Genomic DNA, 22,976 nt, shown 5'->3' with positions numbered 1-22,976 from the left:
ATATGAAGGTGAAGATACCCCATAAATGCTGTTGTAACAGTGAGCAATTTGTTTATTGTGCTTTATGCTGTAACTGTTTATGTTTTTATGTGGGGAAGACAGAACATAAACTCAAAAACAGGATTGGGGAATATCTGAGAAATATTAAAGATTGTTGTGAAGTGAATGCACTAGCAAAGCATCTCACATTAAATCAGGACACATGTTTAAATTTACTGTTTTAGAAGTTGTATCTGTATCAGAAAGACGTGGTGCATGGGCCTATTTTTGAAAAATTGGAATTAATATGGCAAATGTGCCTGAATTCCATATACTGGCCAGGTTTAAATGAAAGTATCTCTATCTGTAGTCTTTTAAAATGGAAATTTCAAAAGATAGTTTTTTATAGTAATCGTGTTTGCATTTCTTAAAATTTTCTAATTCTTTCATATTTTATATTGCTTTTATGCCTTTTGTGTATAACTGTTTTTTATTTATACATTCTTAAATTCTTGATACTAATATAGTGTTTATATGCATATTCATATATTTCTATTAGGGGGTGTGTTTATACATTTGGGCTCCAAGACAGAATATGATGTCATCTTTTACTTACATAAATTTGGTGTAGGATGAATCTATACTGTTTCTGATGAAGTTCCTGATAAATTAACTGTTTGGGACGAAAGCGCTTATCCCTCTAAATAAACTATGTGGGTTTAATACTTCCTGCCTGTGTTTGCTTCACCTTGAATTTCCAAAGAGTAACTGTCAGGTTTACTGTTCGGTTTTGGAACTGTAAACATTCTTCTCCAGAAGAGTATATTGTTTTCCTGTACTTGTCTTGAAAAAAAAATACATTGATTTCTACAGGGACTCCTTAGTTCTCAGCCTCTGTAAGAAGTCAGCAATAAACGTAATGAGAGGAATGAGGGGAAACGTTATGTTACAGAACTCACCAGCAGCACGCTGAATGCTACAGAGGGCGATAATCCCAGGAGGGTGAGAAACAGGATATAAGCACAGGAAATATGTACAATTCTGTATGAATGCAGTATCTTGCCTTGGTTAATATACTGCATTTATCCTAACAGGATTTTACATGCATTACACTGAGTTCACTAAACTTGTCTCTCATATCTGATGAATGCTGAACAGACGATTGTTTGTACAGCTTTACTGGACTGGAACAATCTCCAGCTTACTATTAATACTCTTATTTCAGTAATATAACTTTACTATGCATTCCTGCTATCCCATCATTCCTCATTTCTACTTTCTTAACTCTTTCTTTGCACAGAAAAGACTTACACCAACCAACCCCCCCCCCCCAAACTACCTACTGGAGATGATGCGATTCTTAATTAATATCTTAGTTTTTTGTACCCCTCCTAAGAATGCCCCTGACACATACACACCCAAGTTGTGGCACTGTTTTTGTCTCCTTTTCTAAGCCTGATACCATCTTGGGCATGCCTACTCCGATTTTACAATTCTCTGTCTGTCCACATTACATCCTCAAACTGTATCACATTATTATTTCATACATCTGTCTTTTTAAACCCTAGATTAAATAGAGGTATTTAAAAACATTACTGCTATGCCCTTCTTTTTCTTTCTTTGGGATTTGCTGCAGAGTACTTACCACTTTTTTTATCCTGGTGCAGGTGTACTGTATCACACAGAAATTACAGCTAAGCATTTCTCAGATGAATTCCTACCATTAAATATTCTAAATTGCATACTCGGGTGCAGTTGAGAAATGAGGCAGAAACCGGAGGAGTGTTTATGAGAAACATATTTATTTCCTTCTGTTCTTTGGACAAACAGGAGCAATAAGGAAGAGCACTCAGTTGCAATGTGTTCAGCATCTCACTGAAAGCATAAAGTGTTATGTGCAGAGTGATACGAACACAGAGTTTTTTGAAAAATGGGAAAAAGTGAGAAACATAATTTCCTTCTATTTCTCAGGTAAATAGAAACAATGAGAATAGTTCAGCTGTAATACTGGTACATAATCTATAGCTGCAGTCATTCACTGTTCATGTTAAATAAATGTAATCATTTGTTTGGCTACATACAAAGTTTAGGTTGTGATGAAATCGTATGCCTCCTTCCCAGTATTTATTCAACAACAGACTTCAGTGCAGAGTACAGTATTTAGAGTGTTAACATTTATTTTATTTATTTATCCTTTGTTGACCAGAATAGTCCCACTAGGCTAGTAGCCTCTTTTCAGGCAAGAAACAAGGCGATATTTATACTACTAGGGGAAATTTGGCCAGGGCATTTGGAAAATTCCCCCACTCCTTTTGATAGGTGCCATGGGATCTTTTACATCCACCTCATACCACCAACTCAAACAGCTGGGGCCTCAGTTTAACATCTCATCCGAATGATGACACACTCAGGAGGGTAGCACCCCCTTATGCTGCACCACAGTGTCAGCAATTGCTCAGCCTGGTGTGGGAATATAACCCACAGCCCTCTACACCAGATATAAGTATGCATCCTGCTGTGCCACTGACAAAATATTTTCATAGGTTAGCTTCATAATGATTTCTCCTGAATTTTAGAAATAGTTTTTCTTGATAATTACCAAATACTTAATGACACATTTTGGTTTCTTCAACTTTGGCATTCTCTTGGCACATTTTTTGCTTGTTGCACTATTCTTGTAAAAATAAATACTGTAGTGACTCTACCTGGTCAGCACATTTAATACGATAACCTGTGTTAATGTATTTATTACACTTTACAGACATAACTCAAATTCTTAAAGCCTATATAACTCAACCAGTAGGGAGGACCACAGCCAGATCCAGCAATAGGCAGCCTAGGCAACTGCCTACTGCTGGCTGAAGGGGGGAGACATAACATTAATTTAAAAAAGAAATAAAAGTGTTTTACATGTTGCTTTTGTACTTACTGCTTTAAGGATGCAGTCTCTCTGTGTTGGTTTGCATGCGTTTTACTGCTTTAGGATTACGATGCACACACAAACACAGCAACACTAGAGATTTGATTTATGAAATGCTTTGGATTAGCATTATGTATATGTCTTGCTGCTTTAGGATTTAATGCATGCTGCAGTTATAAGCTTTGGAACTGGAACCCCCTTACTGATTATTTCAACAGCAGTATGAAGATAAAAGCTCTAGGAAGCGTGTGTGTGTGTGTGTGTGTGTGTGTGTGTGTGTGTGTGTGTGTGTGTGTGTGTGTGTGTGTGTGTGTGTGTGTGTGTGTGTAAAATGCCCTAGATAGGGATGGAAGGTTAGTTAGTAAAATGCCCTAGTTAGGGATGGCAGTTTAGTTAACTTGATTGGGCTCAAACACTGTACCCTTAGCTACAGGAGACAAGAGCCTTAACCCTCTACACCCATTATCAGACTGTACAGTTACAGTTACTCATTAGTGTTGGTTGAAATGTTCTGAAATGGGTATTTTTTGTTATTTATTGGTTCACACATTTCACTGCATAATGTAAAAAAATGTTCAAAACTACAAATTTAAAATGCATTCTAATACAATTTGCTGTATTTAACAAGAAATAAATTAAATCAGGAAGGTGAATCAAATAATACATGCATTTATGTATGGTCCTAAAACATATGCAGAGGGCCCATGGTTTGAAAACAGCCTAGGGACCAAGGTACACAATCTGCCAGGTGGATGTTGGGTGCATTTTCAAAGAATGTGAGTTTCAATGCATTTTCAATTAATGTGAGATTCCACGCGTTTTCACTGAATGTGAATTTCAATGCATTTTCAATGAATGTGAGCTCCAAGGAAAAATAAGTTTACTGCTGCTCATGCTGAGCCTGTTTTCAATCTGCAACTGTTTTGTTTAGCAAATAGCCATCAGTGTTTGTGCTATAAAATTTTAAAACAGTGTTAGTAGCACAACAGGTAGCATACTCACCTTCTGTGCAGAAGGCTTTGGATTCTACTCCCACACCAAGAAGATGAATTGCTGACACTGCAATGCACTTTAGGGGAGGTGCTGATGTTCTCTGATGTCCTGGCCAAATTTTCCCTAGTAATATAAATGCCTCCAAGGGTATCCCCTGAAAAGAGGCTACTAACATAGTGGGACTAACCTGGTCAACAAAGAATAATTAAAGTAAAATATTTAATTTAAATCCACATCTCTGTCTTCATTTCAAAAGTATGTAAGAAAATAGTATGCATGTTGATTGTTTGGAACAGTGTTTATGGTAATTGGGGGGACAGAGACAAGTAATGGGACACCAGAATGGCTGTTTGTGTGTGTGTGTGTGTGTGGGGGGGGGGTGTCCATTACCCTACCTAGGGCCCCATCTGACCACGATCTTACTCTGGGGAGGACAACAGAATGCTGCCATGACAGGCAGCATGACCTTTATGCCTACATTTTCCCCATCTATAACAAAGGATAAAGCTGCAGGGACATTAGCCTACCAGGGACTTAAATCTTTTTTTTTTATACTTAGGAGTCTGTGCAAGCCATTCCCACTGAAGTACAGAGATGGCCTGCACATCACTCAAATGTGCTTGAACGAAGTTCTGGCGTCCTTCCCATGACTCCCAGATGATGCAGTACAGCTCTAGCTGTATGTGGAACTTAGTGCTACATCTGTCTTCTCACCAGGTACTACCTGCTGTATCTAAATCTGCATACAGGTGAAACAGCTGCTTTGCCAACTCTATCGTAAACTCAATGGGCTACTCTAATGCTTCAGCCCTGTATGTTAGCAACCTTTCAACAATACACAGTAATGACATTTTTTTTATTTTTTGAAGCAAGTTCAAGTCCCTTTTCGACTGAAGTATAAAGCTCCAGCAGTCCCCATTAATATATGCTTAATGGCGAATGATAGAGGCCTAGGTTTTGGACTTCGTATGGAGCAAACTGCTTGGCATAACATGCTACTTTATATTCAATTCCCTTAGGAATATGGCACCACCTGAAGAAATCAAGAAGTTCTCTGTTCATATACATTTATCAAAATGCTGGTTGAATTCTTGTGAGCTGTTCTGGAAATCTTTTATCTGTTAGGACATAAGTCATGCCAAAAGCAGAGGACGGGAACAAATTCATTACATGGCTTTCTCTATCACATGAAATAAAATAGAAGAGTTTAGAATGAACAAAGCAAAATGCACCAACAATCACTGATACTTCACCAAAATTGTTCCTTTAATAATAAATTAGCACTTCTGTTCATATACTTGTAAATCAGATAAAAACAAATTCCCCAAACAGAATTTAAATACTAAAAACTTCTGTTTGTGTGATCAAAACTAGCCAATGTCATGTAAGTTTATTATGTCATTTCCTCAGGATGGCTGCTAGGGAAGTTTAGTCAGTTAAGCCTGGTGCTGCAATACTTGCCAGTATGTTTCTCTGGAAACTTTTTAAAATGTTCACAAATCATGAAATGTTTGAAAAGGGTATTTCTCATATCCTTAGTTTTTATACTATAGAGCAGCATTCCTGTATCCTCTTAGATAATTTCCACCAGGTTTTCCCACATAAAAACTGGGGCTGGAGTTACATATTGCTAAATAAAGAAAATACTGCAACAATTACAATTCAATTTATCAGAGCACTGCAACACCCTAGGAAAATTTTCACTTAACCATGGCCTTGTAAGTCAATTTCACCCAGGGTTTGTATTCCAATTGCGAGACAATATTGTTTCTGGACTTAAATCTGAAATTGAGATGTGTTTCTTTCTGGCTAACTCCAGCCAAAATTCCAAAAGTAAAGTCCAATTTTTGTCCATGATGTGCTGAAAATCATTGGAATAGTGTAATGCTAATGCCTTGGGGATAGAAGTCCTTGCCCTTACTGTCATAACATTCCATGATGACCTCAAAATAGTGGCAAGCTTAACATCCCTGTTCCTTGTAACGTACTCCCAGATGTCTTCCAACACACTAGGATAGCCCCTGCCAAGAAACATATCCATACGTATCTGGCAGTCCTTCATATAAATGATCTCACTGGATCTTAATTTGGAAACCCTTATAAATTGTCCTTTCACAATAACAAGTTTCTGTCCATAATTGTGTGCGCTCTTCAAATGTACAAACTGGTTGGAATATGCATGTTTCCTATAAATTATAGATGATTTCCCATGTCTAAAAATATGGCAGAAGGATGAACACACTGAAAGAGAATTCCATATAAGTGACAGTGTCCTTAGAATACTACAAAAAATTGTTATAACAATTCCATCCAAAAATCTGTGATAACTTCTTAAAAACTTGTGTTCACTGTTGTTAAAAAAACTGTGCTCCCAGTAACAAAGACCTATATTAAAACTGTTGAGGTGCAGGCTGCCCCCATGGCAACCGCACTCAGTTGCTTAAAATATTCTCCTTCAAATACCAAGTAGTTCCTCTGTGAAACTAGTTCCATAAATAAACAAATAATATTAATTTCCTGTGTTGAAAATTGCATTTGAGTGGCCACAATCACTCTAAACCAATCCAACCCAGTAAACAAGTCTTTAATGCCACCTGTCACAAAACTATCACTGGATTCCACAGGGACATCACTCAATTTAGCCAAGAATTTCCAGGAATCTTTTATTAATCTGGGAAGTTTATCCATGGATGTTTTTAACTTCTGATCAATAAAAAAATTGCTAAAGGTTGCACCTTTGGCAGAAATAATAAGTTGCATGGGGGATACATGATATTTTTATGTATTTTAGGAATCCCCAAAATAATCATGATTCAAGGTTTCTTCACTGTTAAAAAGTTGAACTCTTGAGGGGAAACGTAGTGATGTGAAATTAAAAGCAGAGGCTTCTGGTAAGGCTACTTCATGAAGGCATAATGGAAAATTAAGCAACTCAATGGAATTTGCAGAGTTAAAGTGGTGACGTGTTTAAAAATAAGTAAATAAATGAATTAAGAAATGAATGAGAACAAGGTAGCACAATCTGAAGACAAAGGCTGGATGCCTCATGCAAACTAAAAAGAAGTACTTTTCCCCAGAAATGATAGTGTGTGTCTGGAACCATCACCCTGAAGTGGTAGTCAGTTCAAAATAATTGTGGAATTCAAAAAAGTGTGTGATAGACAAAGCAATTCTTAGGGAAGGGGCCAGAAAAAATAAGCTGTTGGTTAAGTAGTACAATTAGTTTATCAAAAAGGTAGGGGAAAAATACAATGAAGAAGAACAGCCAAGCAATCTGTGATCTGAATTTGTTCTTCTGTAATCTACAGCAATAACTTTCTGATGTTCTGTGGGTACAGACTGGGTGCACAGAAGAGAACAAGTTCTGTATCTTCCCATCTTCATGAATGAAGTTCAACATCACATCAGCAGTGAGTTTGATAAAGGGGCTGCCGATTCACAATGCTTTCAGAATGTCTGGGATGGGGGCTGGAGGTGTTGCACTCCTAAAGTCTCACACTCCAAATGACACATTAACCAGGGCGCCACCTGCCTGATCCATTAGTAACTTAGGTGAATGCTAAACCTTTTACATTTGTCAGTAAGGACAGCTAAAATCAAGCTTCAACATACAAAAGGTGCAGGCATCAAATTATAAACCTCAACTAAATGCCCCTTATGTTTTGTGAAAATCAAGTAACTAACATTTCCTTCAATCAAACTCCCCTTTCCTCAGCTTTTTTTTCCATTACACACTACATTTTTAATCTTTACAACACATACATTTCCATTTACTCTCCCTAATATGGTATTATAGCTCTTAAATTATAGATTCTCAGTTTTTTTAATGTTCCTTTGTATGTTCTCATACTTTTAAAGTACTTGATAAACACCCACACTACTATCTGTGCTATCACATTACTCATATGGTTCACAATGACTTATTCCACCTCCCCATCTGTCTGAAAATGCATCACAAAATAACGCACATTCATCCCACTTGAATTAACAGGGAATGTGTAACCATTTGTAAGGAAAACAGAAATTCCCAGAGGCATCACACTGTAAAAATAAACAAGTCATAATTTCCAGCCACTTATCACATTCTAGTAGAAAGCATACTCATTTGCTCATTGTTTCTGTTTAGAAATGTTTCAGTGAGTAACTTTTCTCGCATAAATGACTTGCCAAAATCCCTTCTGTAGGATGACAAAACATAAAGTTACACTCAACTATCACTGACAACTTCTACTATGCCTGTCTAGAATTAAACTACATACCATAAATTGATGCACTCTTTTAAGGGATAATACAAATATATCCTTGGTTGCCACTGATTTTTAAATATAAATATAAATATATTTAGAGGCTTATGATCATCTACTAGCAGTTTAAAATATACAAAATATTTTCCCATCTACCTAACCCATCAAACTCAGTACAGAAATACTAATGTCCCATGAAACTGATGATTTCTGAACAGGCAGGAAGTTTTCCACTTGTAGTCATAAGTACAATAATTCATAAAATACTCAAGAATTTAATATAACCCATACCTCTTTTCAGTTATTATACAAAATAAAGTAAATGTAATCTTTTTTTTAAATATCTTTATTAAATCGTATTTTAGACAGTGACACAGGTATCCATCCTCTAACAGAAAACAAACCATAGTAAACATTTTTTATGCAGTATATAAATCTTTTCTTGTTTTAACAATTTCAGTCACTCTGCCCTTAAACCTTACTCCTCCTCCTGAACATTATTCTGCATGCATTGTTCCCACAAATTCCATACATTTCCATGTAAACTCCTTTCCATTTTTAAAGATCCCACCTTGGGTGCTTTTTTACTCCTTTATAATAAGCAGTACCTCGGTTATAGCTGGTTTAGATTTTGATTTCCTTTTTCTAGTAATCACTTTTTTAGCAGCCAGTAGCATTAAACTTAATAAGGCCTTACGATGTCTAGGCAATTCAGATCCTATGTCCCAGCCCCAAAGAATAATTTTAACAATTTGCTCCCCAAGAATTTTGTAAGGAATTTTTAAAATCTGCCAACTCATCACATTCTTAAAAAAGATGTTCAAAATTATGTCTCTCCTTCCAGTCACACCTTCAGCATTTGTTAAATAACCGAGGAAAAATTCACTGAAGTCTGCTTGGGGTATAAAAATACCCATGCAAACACTTCCAAGCAAAGATCCTAAACTTTCTGGACTTTGTTACTAGCCCTCATTCTACTCTATTACCTTTCCCTCTATTTATTTTCTCTCAATACCTTGATTCCTTTGCTAATTTTCTCCAGTAAATTCCTGCTTACTCTTACTTATTTTCTATATCCTTGCTTGCAGTTAACTCTAATGGTAAATTTACTTTTTCTATTTCTGCATTCACATTTGGGCTTAGCTCTTAACTCATTAAGACCTATGCGGTGTGGAATGTCACACCTCTAGCAGTGTACACACATCCTTGCATTCTGGAGTATTTTCTGAAAAATCCACTTAAAAAGCATAAAATAAACAAATGCAAATATTTTGGGAATGACAAACGCCATTACAACTGTACAAATAGGAATTTTATCAGTAAGCAGTATTATTTGTAGTGATAACGGTCAGCGCATTCATAGTCTTTCCATCAATTACATAATATATTCTAAGGCACACAAACATGGAATTATACTTTTTGCAAAACTTTCACAAATTGTAATATCCTGCAAAGTGTACAAGCTAGACATATACTGTTAGAACACTTCTGTTTACAGACATAAGCTTTTCACATAACAGCAAGAAATTCCTCTGAGTGCATATGTATTGAGATATTTGCAGAAATATGAAAACATATGCTTAATTCTATAATTAGCAATATAAACAATGCTGCATATCTCTCAAGATGTGGGACATATAGTGTGAATATTAATTACAGTTTTTTCCAGTAATAACTAAGTTTTAACCTGATATTATGCAATAGTTTGTAAGTCACTTGTTTTTTGAAGTATTAAGTACATATGGAAATCATCATAGGAAGTTACTAGGCTAGTTATTGGCTCCGAGACCTTTACAAGCCCAGCCAAGAATTTAGCCCATGTTCCGACAACCAGCAGGGACACAGATGGAATCCCAGGGGTGTATTTTCTGTTCCCTATCCAGTTAACCAAGTTGCGCTTACAAAGGGTTAATGAGGTAGGTACTCTGCTTGACATGGAGAGGGAGTCTGTTCCATGGAAGGGAGAGTCCCTGGGACACAAATCTGTCCTACCAACAAGTCCTATTGATGTCACAGACCAGGCAGAGGTCACGTGTGTGGGGTACTCAAGTGGAGCTTGACTTGCGGATATGCAGCAGTCCCATCAAGGTGGGGTCTGAGATTGCTTTGTATGCCAGGCAGAGGTCACCTCTGAGGAGTTTGTATGAAACTGAGTGGAGGGACAGAGCTTTTAGCTGATCTGTGTAGGGTAGATGTTTGAAGCCCTGGATTCTCCTGGTGAGAAACCTCTGTGGTCTGTCCAGCTGCTGCATGTGCTTTGTGAGGTACATGCTGACAAGGGCACGGTACTCAATAATGGGTCTTATAAGGGAAGAATACAGGGATGTTATGACCTTCTTGTCCCTAGATAAGATATCCTTACTAATGATTATTATAATTGTGTGCGCTCTTCAAATGTTCAAACTGGTTGGAATATGCATGCTTCCTATAAATTCTAGAAGATATTCCATTGATGCTCTTAGTCAATTCCAAGTCCAAAAATATGGCAGAAGGATGAACACAATGAAAGAGAATTTCACTGATTGCGTACGTAGGACCTTGTTATTAATGTGATAATTTGTGGGGATATCACTCTCCCAAAAGGGGATGAGGATGCATTTTTTAGCATTCAGTTTGAAGCCATGTTTCTGGCACCAGTTATTTGTTTGGGTGAGACCCTCTTGGAGGCTGTCCACCTCACTAGGGAAATTGATGACAGCGCCCAGCTTGCAGTCATCTGCAAACTTGGTCAGCCATAACCCAGTGGTCTTGGCCTGCACCTCAGAAAAGTATATCCCAAACAACAGAGGCCCCGAGAGTTTATCTGTTATACTCAAGTGGGGAATAGTATCAAAGGCTTTAGCCAGGTCAAGGTAGGCGGTGTTCACCGTCTTCCACTCATCATTGGCTTTGGAGACTGTCTCAAAGAAGCCGACTAAATATAACAGGCATGACTTCCCCTTGATGAAACTAAACTGTGTGGGATCGAGTGTTTGGACATTGCCAATGTCCTTGTTAATGAGGTCCAGGATAATCTGTTCCATGGCCTTGCAGATCAGGCTAGTTAGTCTGATGAGTCTATAATTTCCTGGATCGGTAGATGCTCGACCTTTGTAAAAAGGGATGACAATGGCTGTCCTCCACTCGGCTGGGATCAAGCCGGTACTCAGGCTTTGGCTGAATATGGTGTCTAATGGTGCTGCAAGTTCCTGTCTGAGTTCATGTAGGATGCAGCCTGGCATGTTATCGAGTCCCATGGAGGCTGTATTTTTTGCCTTTGAGAGGGCAGTGATGACTTGCTCCCTAGGGATAAGGGAAAGGGGGGAAGGTGCTGGGGATGTCCTGATTTAGTGATGGGGGGACAGAGGGGAGAAGTTTTCACTGAACCCGTTTGCCAGTAGGTTGGCTATATCTATGGCTTTTGTATATGTGGTGTCCTTGACCACTGGTTCTGAGCAGATCTGAGTGTTTCCTTTGAGACTACGGACATATGTGAAGAAGGCCTTATGATTGTCTATAGTAGATGTGGCCAGTTTGGACTTGAAGTTTACTTTGGAGGATTTCACTAGTGCTCTCATTTACTTGCTCAGGCTAAGAAGAGATTGCTTCCAATTAAGCACCTGTTCCTTCTTGGTCCTGGACAACATTTATTTCCTTTTATTATAGAGTTTATTTATTGCAGATGTCCACCAGACAAGTTCACTCTTCCTTGAGGAGGAGGATTTGTCCTGTCAGGTATTCCTGACTCTATGCAGCTATATAAATGCTCATATAGTACTTTGGTGTAGGTTTTGACAAACATGCCAGTTCCTATGGAGGGGGAGGGGGCTACCTTCCCTCAGAAGATTGTAATCAGCTTTGGCGAAGTTTTTTTATTTGACCTTAGCTGGGAGGGGTCAGGGGAGATGGTGACTTCGAAAGTGACCACTATGTGGTCGGATCTTACCAGGAAGGATGACACTGTAGGGATGCTGCAGTGGTCACTTATGTTGGTTAATACCAAGTCCAAAATATTATCACCTTTTGTGGGGGTGTTGACCAGCTGGTCCAAGGTATTTACATTAACGAAATCAAGGAATATCTGGGCATTTGTGTTTTGGCATGAGTAGTTCTTGCAATCTATGGATGGATAGTTAAAGTCACTCAGGGTCAGGGTAAAGGGTTGAATCATGACAGATTTGAAGAGGTCCAGACAGGTGGAGTGGGCATCTTGGGTCAAAGTTGGGGGCCTATAGCTAGCTATGATTTGAACAGGGGTCTTGTCAATGGTTAACTGCACCTGGAGTGTCTCCTGTGCATCATACTGTTTGCCAGCCTGGAGGTGTGTATGTCTTTAATATAAATTGCAACTCCACTTCCTTTTGCTTTGCTGCTTATGGTTTGGGGTCAGAATGTATGACAGGATAAGTAACCTGTTATGGCTGGGGTGCTCTCCACAGCTTTGAACCAGGTTTCTGTGAATTCCATAATTACAAACAACTAGCAATATATCCAGTACAGTGTGATATAAATGGACATTGACAATGCATTTTCCTGTTTACAACATGGCATTTCACACCATATCCCTCAATAGCACATATTTTTCTCAGTTATGAAAATATGAATAGAAATATGAATAGTTAAGTGACAAACAATAATTCATTTCTCTTCTGTAGGCCATCCTAGATTAACAATCTTAATGTTATTCTGTTAGTAACTCCTTGCCCATTTTAATACTGCCTATTACTAGCTGGTATGTCACTTAGTTAAAGAAGTCAGACCAAAAAAAAGGTTTGGACACCATAAAGAGCTATGAGTGTTAAATGGAAGGATACAAAAAGCCACTACAGTCTTTAATAAGTTAGAATACTTTCTGAGATTTTATAAATGTAATATTCTGTATGGTTGTTGTTCTTTAAGGATTGTTGTTGTTTGTTTTTTCGGCTTTTTCCCGGTAAGGGGTCGCCACAGCGGAACTCCGGTCTGCTAATGATTGGCAGTAGATTTTTATGAAACACCAAGGTGCCAGCTCGACGCCCAACCTTCAACAAAGACATTTACGCACGCATGTCTTTTGAACGCTACCCAACCACGGGGAGGACATGCAGACTCTACACAGAAGGCACTCCCAAGCCACGCCGAGAATCGAATGGGAGAACCTCTTGCTGTGAGGTAACAACGCTACCACCGTGCATCAAAAACCCTACTCTCTCCTTATTCCTCAAATTCCCTCCTAGTTTCATCATAAGCATTCCTTTTGACTTTGATTTATTAGCATCAAGATCAGCCACAAAAATATATTTCCATAGTGTGCTGTGATAAATTCTAATACACCAAATGCAGCCATTCAGAATTGTATAACACATATAAGCTAGAGCATGCATGGGTATGAATTTCAAATGCATTCAGTCCTTTTATGTCCGACACATGCTGCCCCGTGTTATTTCATTAGTACAGCCAACATCACACATCCACTCCCCTTTTAAATGGCAAAACACTCAGCCATGAGACAGGTGCCATATCAGTCATCATAGCCTAACTACTGGGCTGTATGATACTGCCTCTCACTAAAACAGATGGCACATGCCTGTGGTATGAGAGAAAAAGGGTGTGTCTATAATAATATCACCTATTTGGGACCCGTCAGCTTTTTGACCACCAAAAAAGGAGGTACATCATGGAATGCATGCTCATGTACAAAATTAAACAATCACATTGCAGTCCAAATTTGTGAGTTTAAGACTTAGGAAAACACTTTCCAATACTGGGGTAATACATGGGGCTTCACCCCCACACCTTCTTTGTTACATATTATTAACTCTACATCTCCATAATTTTTAAGTGTAAATCACACTATTGCCAAAAATGTGTGTGTGTGTGTGTGTGTGTGTGTGTGTGTGTGTGTGTGTGTGTGTGTGTGTGTGTGTGTGTGTGTGTATATATATATATATATATATATATATATATTATTTCATAACAAACTGCTACTGAGAAACTGAATTAATACCATATGGAAACGTAGGTACTGTTTGGTGGCTTTTGACCAATGGAATCTTCTTTTGATTTCTGAAAAATCAGAGTTCAGGTGCACATATGTTGCCAGAGCTTCCAAAAGTTGTTCATTTTGTTGGCTGGTTGTCCCTTGCATGTAGACACAATCTAAGATATGGTGTATAGGCACATTTTTAATGGGGTAAAATTTTCTCCAACACAAGAGTGCCAGTTTCAAACACATTACTATAAGTTAAAAATATACACGTGAGCTAGCAGTAATGTATGCTTCCTATCTTATTACTGGTTTTAGAAAAGTCTTCTACAGCAAATTATGAAACTAAAATTGCAACTCTAGCCAAGGATAATTGTAAGGCATTGTTTAACTACGTCCAAAGTCTAAAAGGGAATGCCCAGCAATGTGCTGAACTGGTTGTAGATAGGATCACTCATACTACACCAGAACATATCGCCAACTGCTAGCTGACAGTTTCAGAGCAAACTTCACCTCCTATCCCCACCTACCATATTGCAAAGCATACCTGACACCAGTCCTCTGTCTAGTATCTCTAGAGAACAGCTCATCTCTGCACTCGGCAAGGCCAAAAATACAGCCTCAATGGAACCAGATAATATCCCAGGTTTGCTTACTAAACAATCTAAAACAAGACCTAGTGGACCCACTTGGTGTCATATTTAATCATAGCTTGAGAAGTGGCTAGGTTCCTGCAGAATTGAGAACAGCAACAATAATCCTACTGCACAAAGGAGGGCCATCAACTGACCCTGGGAACTACAGACCCACATGCCTAACCAGCCTCATCTGCAAGGCCACGGAAAGAATTATCATGGACCTTATCAACAAGGACATAAGTGACCTCCAAACGCTGGTCCCAACCCAGTTTGGCTTTGTTAAGGGTAGGTCATACTTATTAAACCTGGTAGACTTCTGTGAGAACGTCACCAAAGCCATGGGCAAGGTTAAGACAGTGCACATAGCCTATCTCTACCTTGCCAAGGCTTTCAACACAGTTACCGACTTTGGCATCATTTAGAAACTCTCCCAGATGGGGATTAATCCTTACATTAGCAAATGGGTCACCAGTTGGCTCAAAGACAGAACACACTCTGCCAAAATTGGTGACTGCACCTCTGACACCAGTGGAGTACTACAGGGGTCTGTGCTAGGCCCCTTACTTTTTGGCATCTATTTCTCAGAAGTCCAGGCCAAACTAGATGGCCTTTGGCTCACCAGGTTTGCTGATGACTGCAATCTGGGAGCAATCACTGAGTCTCCCAAACAATGTGAACATATTACAAGAAGGGCTAACAAAAAAAATTGATTGGTGTGAAAGCCATGGTCTAAAACTATATGCAAAAAATGCATTATTATTCCCTTTGACAAAAAGGAATTCCCTACAAATTACAATATTGACAGCAGCCCCCCTGAGTTCCAACCCAGTGATGTGAGCCTTGGGAACACAGGTTGACAGCAATCTGAACTTTACCACCAAGTTTCCAAAGTGATAAAGAAAGCCTTCTACATAGTGCATCTCATAAGCAAGGGCATAGCATCCAGGTCAAAGGATGTCATAACTCCACTGTACTCGACCCTCAACAGACCACTCAGAGTATAATGCACCCTTTTGCATGTATCTCACCAGATGCCTGCAGCAGCTGGACAGACCTCAGAGGTTTCTCACTGAGAAAATACAGGGACTCCAAACCATGACCTGTGTGGGCAGGCTGAAAGCCCCATCACTTTACTCTGTATTTTATAGACTGCTGAGAGGTGACTTGTGCCTGGCCTATAGGACAATTTCCAACCCTGTCCTAATGGAAATGCTGCACATCCACAAGTCAAATGGCTCAAGAGTCGCTCACTCCAGGGATCTCAACCTAGCTTGCAACATTAACAGCTCATGCTGGAGAGACAGATATGTCTCCCAGAGACTGCCACTTCTCTGGAACAGATTCCCTATTCACATAAAACAGAGCTCCTCACTGACCCTATTCAAATGCAACCTAGATAATTGGATGGGAGACCGCAAATTCGCCCCTGGAGTGGTACCCATGTCCAAGGACAGGGATAGCTGGTGTTGAGCACAGACCCTGCTATGTTTATAAATTCATTCTGCAAACTACCCAAAAAAGAACAAATGGGAATACTTGGGATTAACATGGCTAGGCTTGTAAAGGCTCTAGGGCTGCTAGCCTAGTGACTCCTATGGACCTAAGAACCAGTTCAGTTAAAGGCTTGTAATGTAATGCATGAGTAAAATCTGTAATTCTGTATTTAGGATAAATGCCATGGAGAAAAGGAAAGTTGCAACAGGGAAGCAAAAGTACAGGACGTTGTCATATAAATCAAAAACATCAAGTGGGGAATCCAGATTTTGAGATACAGGTGGATGAAGCCTTTACTGTGACCCATATTATTAGGGTTTGATTAGCATCCCTGGCATTGGGGAAGCTGGCCAGGGAGGGAGAAGAAAGGACATTAACTTCTATCCTTTCAATGGGGAGGGGGAATTTTGAGGGGGTTGCGTACAATTGGGAGCATACTTAGCAAGAGAGACCACTGCTTTTGCTCTGTGGTGAGGATGAGGGACACATTGAGGAAATGCCCCTTGCAGAAGTGACAGTACTTTTCTGCAGATGACCCTTTGCGCACACCTCCCTAGCACCCTAAAGAGTTTACACAGTTAGGGCTGGAGAGGAGTATGCCTCTCAACCTTTTAGCTCAAATAATCTGGACAAAGCCTAATATAATTGTGGGTCAAAGGCGCAAAACCGAGATAGATTTTAAATATTGATCTTATACATTTAGAAAGTGGCTAGGATAACAGAATCTGTGTTTGCATGCATTTTCTAATTGATATGAATTCTGAAGCTAAAATGTATGCCATCATTTAGTGACTTCAACTTTGAATGGCTTGCCAAAAAAACACAAATTTTATGAGAAGCAGACAAAAACATATGAGGCAAAAATCTGGTCATTCTCCAAAAATATGGACAGTTGAGAGAGAGGTATTACAGAAAATCTGAAAAATAAATTTGAGCAATGCGGGTAAAAAAAAAATCAAGTAGGACGGCCAACAGCTTGGATGCCGGTATGCAATTCTAAAAGTCTTGGCTCCACATCCTTAATAATCAGTGCCAGCAGTTTACCACTTCAGGTCAGTTTACCATTTCAGGTCTGTCCCATAACTTGGTCTACTAACATCAAAGACAGAAATCTAATAACTTTAGACTGAAACAGCCCCTGCTCACATGTTTTATTTTTTTTATTCTCTGTTCCAAAATCTGTATTAAAACTATAGCAAGTCTAGCATACAATGCTGACATATTTAAACCAGTAAAAATGAATTGAAGTATCTGACACTTGCAAAAATACCAGGACATCTCATCAACTTCAGAGAAAAAATACAGAGACAGAAGGATGGCCCCATTCACTAACATTCTCTACTCAAAAATTAAAAATTATTACAAAAGGCACAACTGTTAATAATGTACTTACCTTCCTTCTATAGTCAGAAAACAGCATAACAAAATCTTCTTAGCCATTTGTTAACTTTAAAGGTGGTATAAACATCTTGTGTTTTGCAAGTTCATTTAAGCAAAGAAAGTTTTAATCAAGAGCTGACAGTACTTCAACTACAGCAAAAGATTTGTTTTTGGTTTCTTTTTTAACTGAATAAGCTTACAGATCATGTGTCAGCTCACGTGTGTGTGTGTGTGTGTGTGTGTGTGTGTGTGTGTGTGTGTGTGTGTGTGTGTGTGTGTGTGTGTGTGTGTGTGTGTGTGTGTGTTTGTGTGTCTACTTCATCCCCGTACCACCTTACCCATGCACCATCCCTCACTCTACTCCTGCCTGTAACCCTAACCTTACATATTACATTACAAAACACCCTTTCTGTAACAGTACCACTTAACAAAATACTCTCTCACACTAAAAAACATACAACACAATACATACATAACACAGAATCTATCCCCTTCTCTAGCCCTTATTCTAACCCTAACCTGCAGACACTCACACCTACACACACATACCAAACACCAAAATATTCATTATAACATAATGTTTCGGCATTCTCCTTACTCGCGCTTCTACTTTCCAATAATTGAAAGTTGTACTTTAGTCTCTCACTAGACTGCATTTGCATTACTGACAGGCACCTATGGCTATATACTACAACCCACGCTTGTAATTAAAACTCCCAGTACTCCCATGTTTGTAATTAATGCTCCTGGCATACCCCTACTTATAATTATTTGTGATTAATACACCCAATGCACATACATGATAAACTTATTCATATTAGTAGGTTGCTGAGGGCGGTAGAAATGGAACTTAATGGCAAGATTAAACAACAAGGTAATGAAAGTAGGAAAAAAGATATACCAAGAATACGTTCAACATCATTCAAACAGAAGGTAAAAAGTCTATCCAAAAAGGTGTGCTCACCTGTGTGTTGATATTATGGGCATACTGCTATTGGTGCCCACAATAGATGTCCCATCAATCTTGGTTAGTCAATAGTAACGGCAGGTGGCCTGTCTCTAAAAGGGAAAAAAAATTGAATATGGACTTTGAAAACACAAGAGACATGATTGCTTAATAAACTATACACACACTGAGGATTTTCACAATCACCAAGCCTAGATCAGCCACGAGGAAGATATATTTTATTTATTGAAATAAGCAGTTGCACAAATTAATAAAGGATTACATTGTTTCAAGTTGCTGAGTAATATATCACTGGTAAAATGTTTGTTTCTTGTTATTTAACTCACACTGGGATTGAGATTACTACAATACCCACCTTGTCATGCTTTTACAGTTTAATCAGAGGTTTCCGTGATCTTTCGACATTCTTACAGTTGAAGAAGTCTCACACAGGGATTTACACTACAAGAAGCTTATTACTTAGTATTAAGCCAAAACGTGAGTGCAGTTTAAACCATTTAATTATTTATTTACTCATTCATTCCATTTGTTCAAGGATTGATTATCTGAGTGAGTAAAAGGTCGTTTTCAGTGGAAGCCCAATGGAAACAAGCTCCAAAAGTTACAAAAATGATGTAAAATAAGACTGCCAAACAATTATGTAAATAAAAATACAGCCAATGTCTGAAATTATTTTTATGGTTGTAGAGAGGTATAGTATCAGTGTGGCATACACTTATGTTCATAGGAAAGGCTGAGAAAAATTGGCCTACCTCGGGCAGCTGTATGAATTTTAGAGGATGTTAGTCTTGGTTTAACACAGTGAACCTTCAATGAGGGAAGGAAGAAAGGACTAAACATCTCCTGGACGGCTATTCCGACTATTGTGATTAAAGCTGATATGTACAGCTGATGCCTCAGTGACAGTGAAAAGTAAGGGCTGGCCTAACCACTGGGGATGGAGGTCATCATTCACCACTTGAGCTGGGAGGGCTAACAACCGATCGCCCATAGACTACTGCACAGACCTGTGATGATGAAGGTCACTGCACACAGTGACATCTCACTGGACCTGTGACAGGGCACTATATCTGCATTAATAAGAAGCCCTGCATGCAGCACTGAAAGATCTGTACCACAGCATGCATGGCCTCATATTGTGCATCACTACGATCAATATGTAAGGGGGTATACAAAAAGAGGAGCACTCCTTACGCATGCACATTCACACTCAGAAACAGCATGATAACTGTCATTCTCAAGAATTACAGCAGTCCAAGAAAATAGAGGTTTTAGGCTTCAGCAGTTGCTGGGTAACTGCAACCCCCCCCCCCAAATAAAGAAAAATAAAGAAAAGAAAAATAAAAAAATAATACTAGTGCAAAAATAATACTGACACATATCCGATTACTTTCTTTCTTACATCATAAACTTGGGTGTGCGAGGGTACCACTACATCACATATAACCTGGCAAATATAAAACATCCCTCCAGGGAATGAACAGAAGTAATATGTGAGCGAAGAATTTCATTAAGTTAAATGCCAAACAGGTTATGGTTTCCATTATGCGGTGACAATAAGCATACTCTTATGCTGTTTCATCAGTTGTGATCCCCCACTGGAGTACCTAATGTGTTAAAGATGTGTGAGGCCTCCAAGATGAAAATGAGGGGTGTCCAACATTGTTATCAAAATAACATAAAAGTGTAACATTAAAGTGTTTAGTACAAAGGATAAGGTGGTGGAAAACTGTATGAGTTCTGCATAACGAAGTTGTAACTGTGAAGAGATGGGAAGCTAATAGTGACACAGTTTAAATCAGTTCAGCATAGTCAGTGACCTTCCTCTGATCTCTCACATGCCCGGCTTTTAAAGCATTAGCACAGCATAAAATTAGTCATTAATCAAAGAAGAACCCCCCCACACACACACCCATGCTGCAACATTTTCAAGTCAGACATGTACTTTCTCTTAAGATTCCTGAACATTCACATAAACTGCAGATATGCAGACTAAAAGCTAAAGCAAGTCTGAAACGCAACATGAAAACTGGCATAAAATGCCTGTTTATACTGTTTATAAGAGGACAGAAGACAGATGCTAAAACTGGAAATGTACTTCTAAAGTGTTGTAAATGGACATCAAATTAACTCTACTTCTGGATACAGCCATCACATTCATTGTCATCACATCATTCTCTCAGACTAGGAGTTAGGATCTAGATGTGCCGTGATCACCTAACTATAGTCTGACACTGCAGTACTTGCAGCTGGACTGACATCCATAGCAGAAGGACTAGTTCTCAACTCAAAACTATTACTTTAGTTCTGTAAGCTTTTGTGGCATACATCTGGAAAAATACTAGCTATTATTCTCGTCAAGTGGAGAAAGTAAACAGATCAAAGGCAGCAGACTGGAACATAAAGGCACCAACATGAGCCCTGTCCTCACTGTAATCCCATGAGCTCCATCAGTTTGGTGAAAGTTTCTGTAAATGTGAAAGTTTTAGTGGTGCAAAATAAATGGCAGTACTTGCACATAATCCCTTTATATTATTTTCTTAATTTTATGAATAATGTTTTTATATATTTACAGCTCTCACCTTCCAAGCAGCACTGCATTTGGCCTTTGAGGAAACAATATCAAACTACCCACTCTCTCTTTTTCTCTCCCCCTCTCCCTGTCTCTCTGTTGCCAAGTTGCTCCCAAGTTGCTCCCATCTCCTAGCTCCCTCTTCATCTACATAATCTCACCAAAAGGGGTCCTTATCCTCAAATGAGAAAGGACCCATTTTCCTAGTTATGTTTTGCATACTTTGTGGTCTGGGTGACTGTTCTCATCCAAACCTGAGAAGATCAGTGCTTATGGTGTGAGTTGCTAATGGCTGTATAGCTACTCAAAATTTCAAAACTTTTTGTTGTGACATAGGAGGGCATAATTATGCAGTGATGTCAGTATGGTACCTAAATACATTTCTCTACTATCCCTCCAATCCACACCTGTGAAACAGATGCTTTGCTGTACCCTCCCCCATAACATCTTCCACTAAGTTTAGTTAAGAACCAAACTCTTCCTCTTCCTCTCTCTATCCTTTCCAGGAAAACAGAAAAGAACAGTTGTGCAAAGCACTCATCATAAAATGATCTCTTTACATAGTAGATCCTTGACACAGTAATAATAATTATTAATGAATAGATATAGCCTGTTATTGGTAGGTGAGAGTCCCCAGCTACATTTTTCCCAGGCTCTCAGATGACCCTCTGTGCATTGGAAGGAGTCTGTTTCCTATTGTGAACAGTAGGTGACAGGAAATGTCTTATGAAAGCCACATGAACAAGTACTAAGGGGGCTTAAAAGTTGCAGTAATTTTACTAAACAAGTCCATGGGCTGTGTCTTAAAGAAGTACCCTACATTATGTAGGTCCATACTAAAAATGATGTAGCGGGGTTCCCCAAAAGTAATAATCAATCAATAAAGTTTTTCCTCATTTATTTTAGTGACCCTCCCCAAATTGCCAAACTGAAACTCAGCAAGAGGACATTGTCATTAAAATAACTGCTAGTGCAATTTCTATATGTGCACTGGGCAGAGCTGTAGCTAGATCAAGTGATTACCAAGGCTCTCCTCATACTGGGGCACCCCCCTAACACAAAGCTGAAGATAAAAAAAAATACTCTGAACTGCAGCAAAGAGCTTACTTAATTTCATTGCCACAGTTACTAACACACCAAGTTACTTTTACGGTTTCATTTAAGGAGTAACTATGTCAGCAGTGGCTTCTTAAGTGGATCCCATTGCTATACTTGTGCCCCATCAGCAACTGCCAGTCATACCCCCATAAAGTTTGCATCCAGGGCAGCTACCCTTTTCATCCCATCCCAGTTATTTAAGCTCCATTCCACAGTTACTAACACACACACTTCTTTTTTATACTTTCATTTAATGAGTTGCAATATCAGCAGTGGCTTCTTAAAGTGAATCCCAGTATAACATTCATGCTTCATCAGCAATTGCTGATCACTCATCCTAAAAGCTTGCACATGGGGCAGCTGCCCTTTTCTTCCCATCCTAGTTATTTAAGTTCCTTTCTATAATTACAGACACACAAACTTGCTTTTATACTTTCATTTAAGGAGTGCAATATCAGCCATGGCTTCTTAAGTGAATAGTACAACATTCATGCTCCATCAGCAAATGCTGATCACTCATCCTAAAAGCTTGCACATGGGACAGCCGGCCCCTTCTTCCCATCCTAGTTATAGACCTGGTGCTGTCAGTGATTTACTCTCTGCATTGTTTTCTATTTTCACTTTTCTCCATGGCCGTGTGACTGTGGAATTAGTATACTTAAGTGGCGGCTACAAGTGGTTCAAGCAGGCTTACGCTCCACAAAAAAAAAAAAAAGACTGCTTTATTTCTTCTTTGAAATGAGTTTC

The 22,976-nt window shown here is 38.9% G+C and overlaps 1 protein-coding gene across 4 annotated transcripts in view; it reads right to left on the bottom strand.

The window, feature by feature from the left end:
• RHBDF1 (rhomboid 5 homolog 1) overlaps positions 1 to 22,976 on the bottom strand; it is a 1,247,410-nt gene that overhangs the window by 947,346 nt on the left and 277,088 nt on the right. For all 4 annotated transcript variants that reach the window (XM_044089448.1, XM_044089447.1, XM_044089451.1 and 1 more), the window contains exon 2: positions 18,557 to 18,651. The gene's annotated coding sequence lies outside the window, so the exon portion shown is untranslated. The remainder of the gene's footprint in view (positions 1 to 18,556; positions 18,652 to 22,976) is intronic.

This window comes from Protopterus annectens, chromosome 12.part0, assembly GCF_019279795.1.
Source record: "Protopterus annectens isolate FY-2018-M chromosome 12.part0, PAN1.0, whole genome shotgun sequence".
NCBI lineage: Eukaryota > Metazoa > Chordata > Ceratodontiformes > Protopteridae > Protopterus > Protopterus annectens.
Note: the sequence above shows the minus strand (reverse complement) of the source record. Positions and strands in the feature narration are given on the sequence as shown.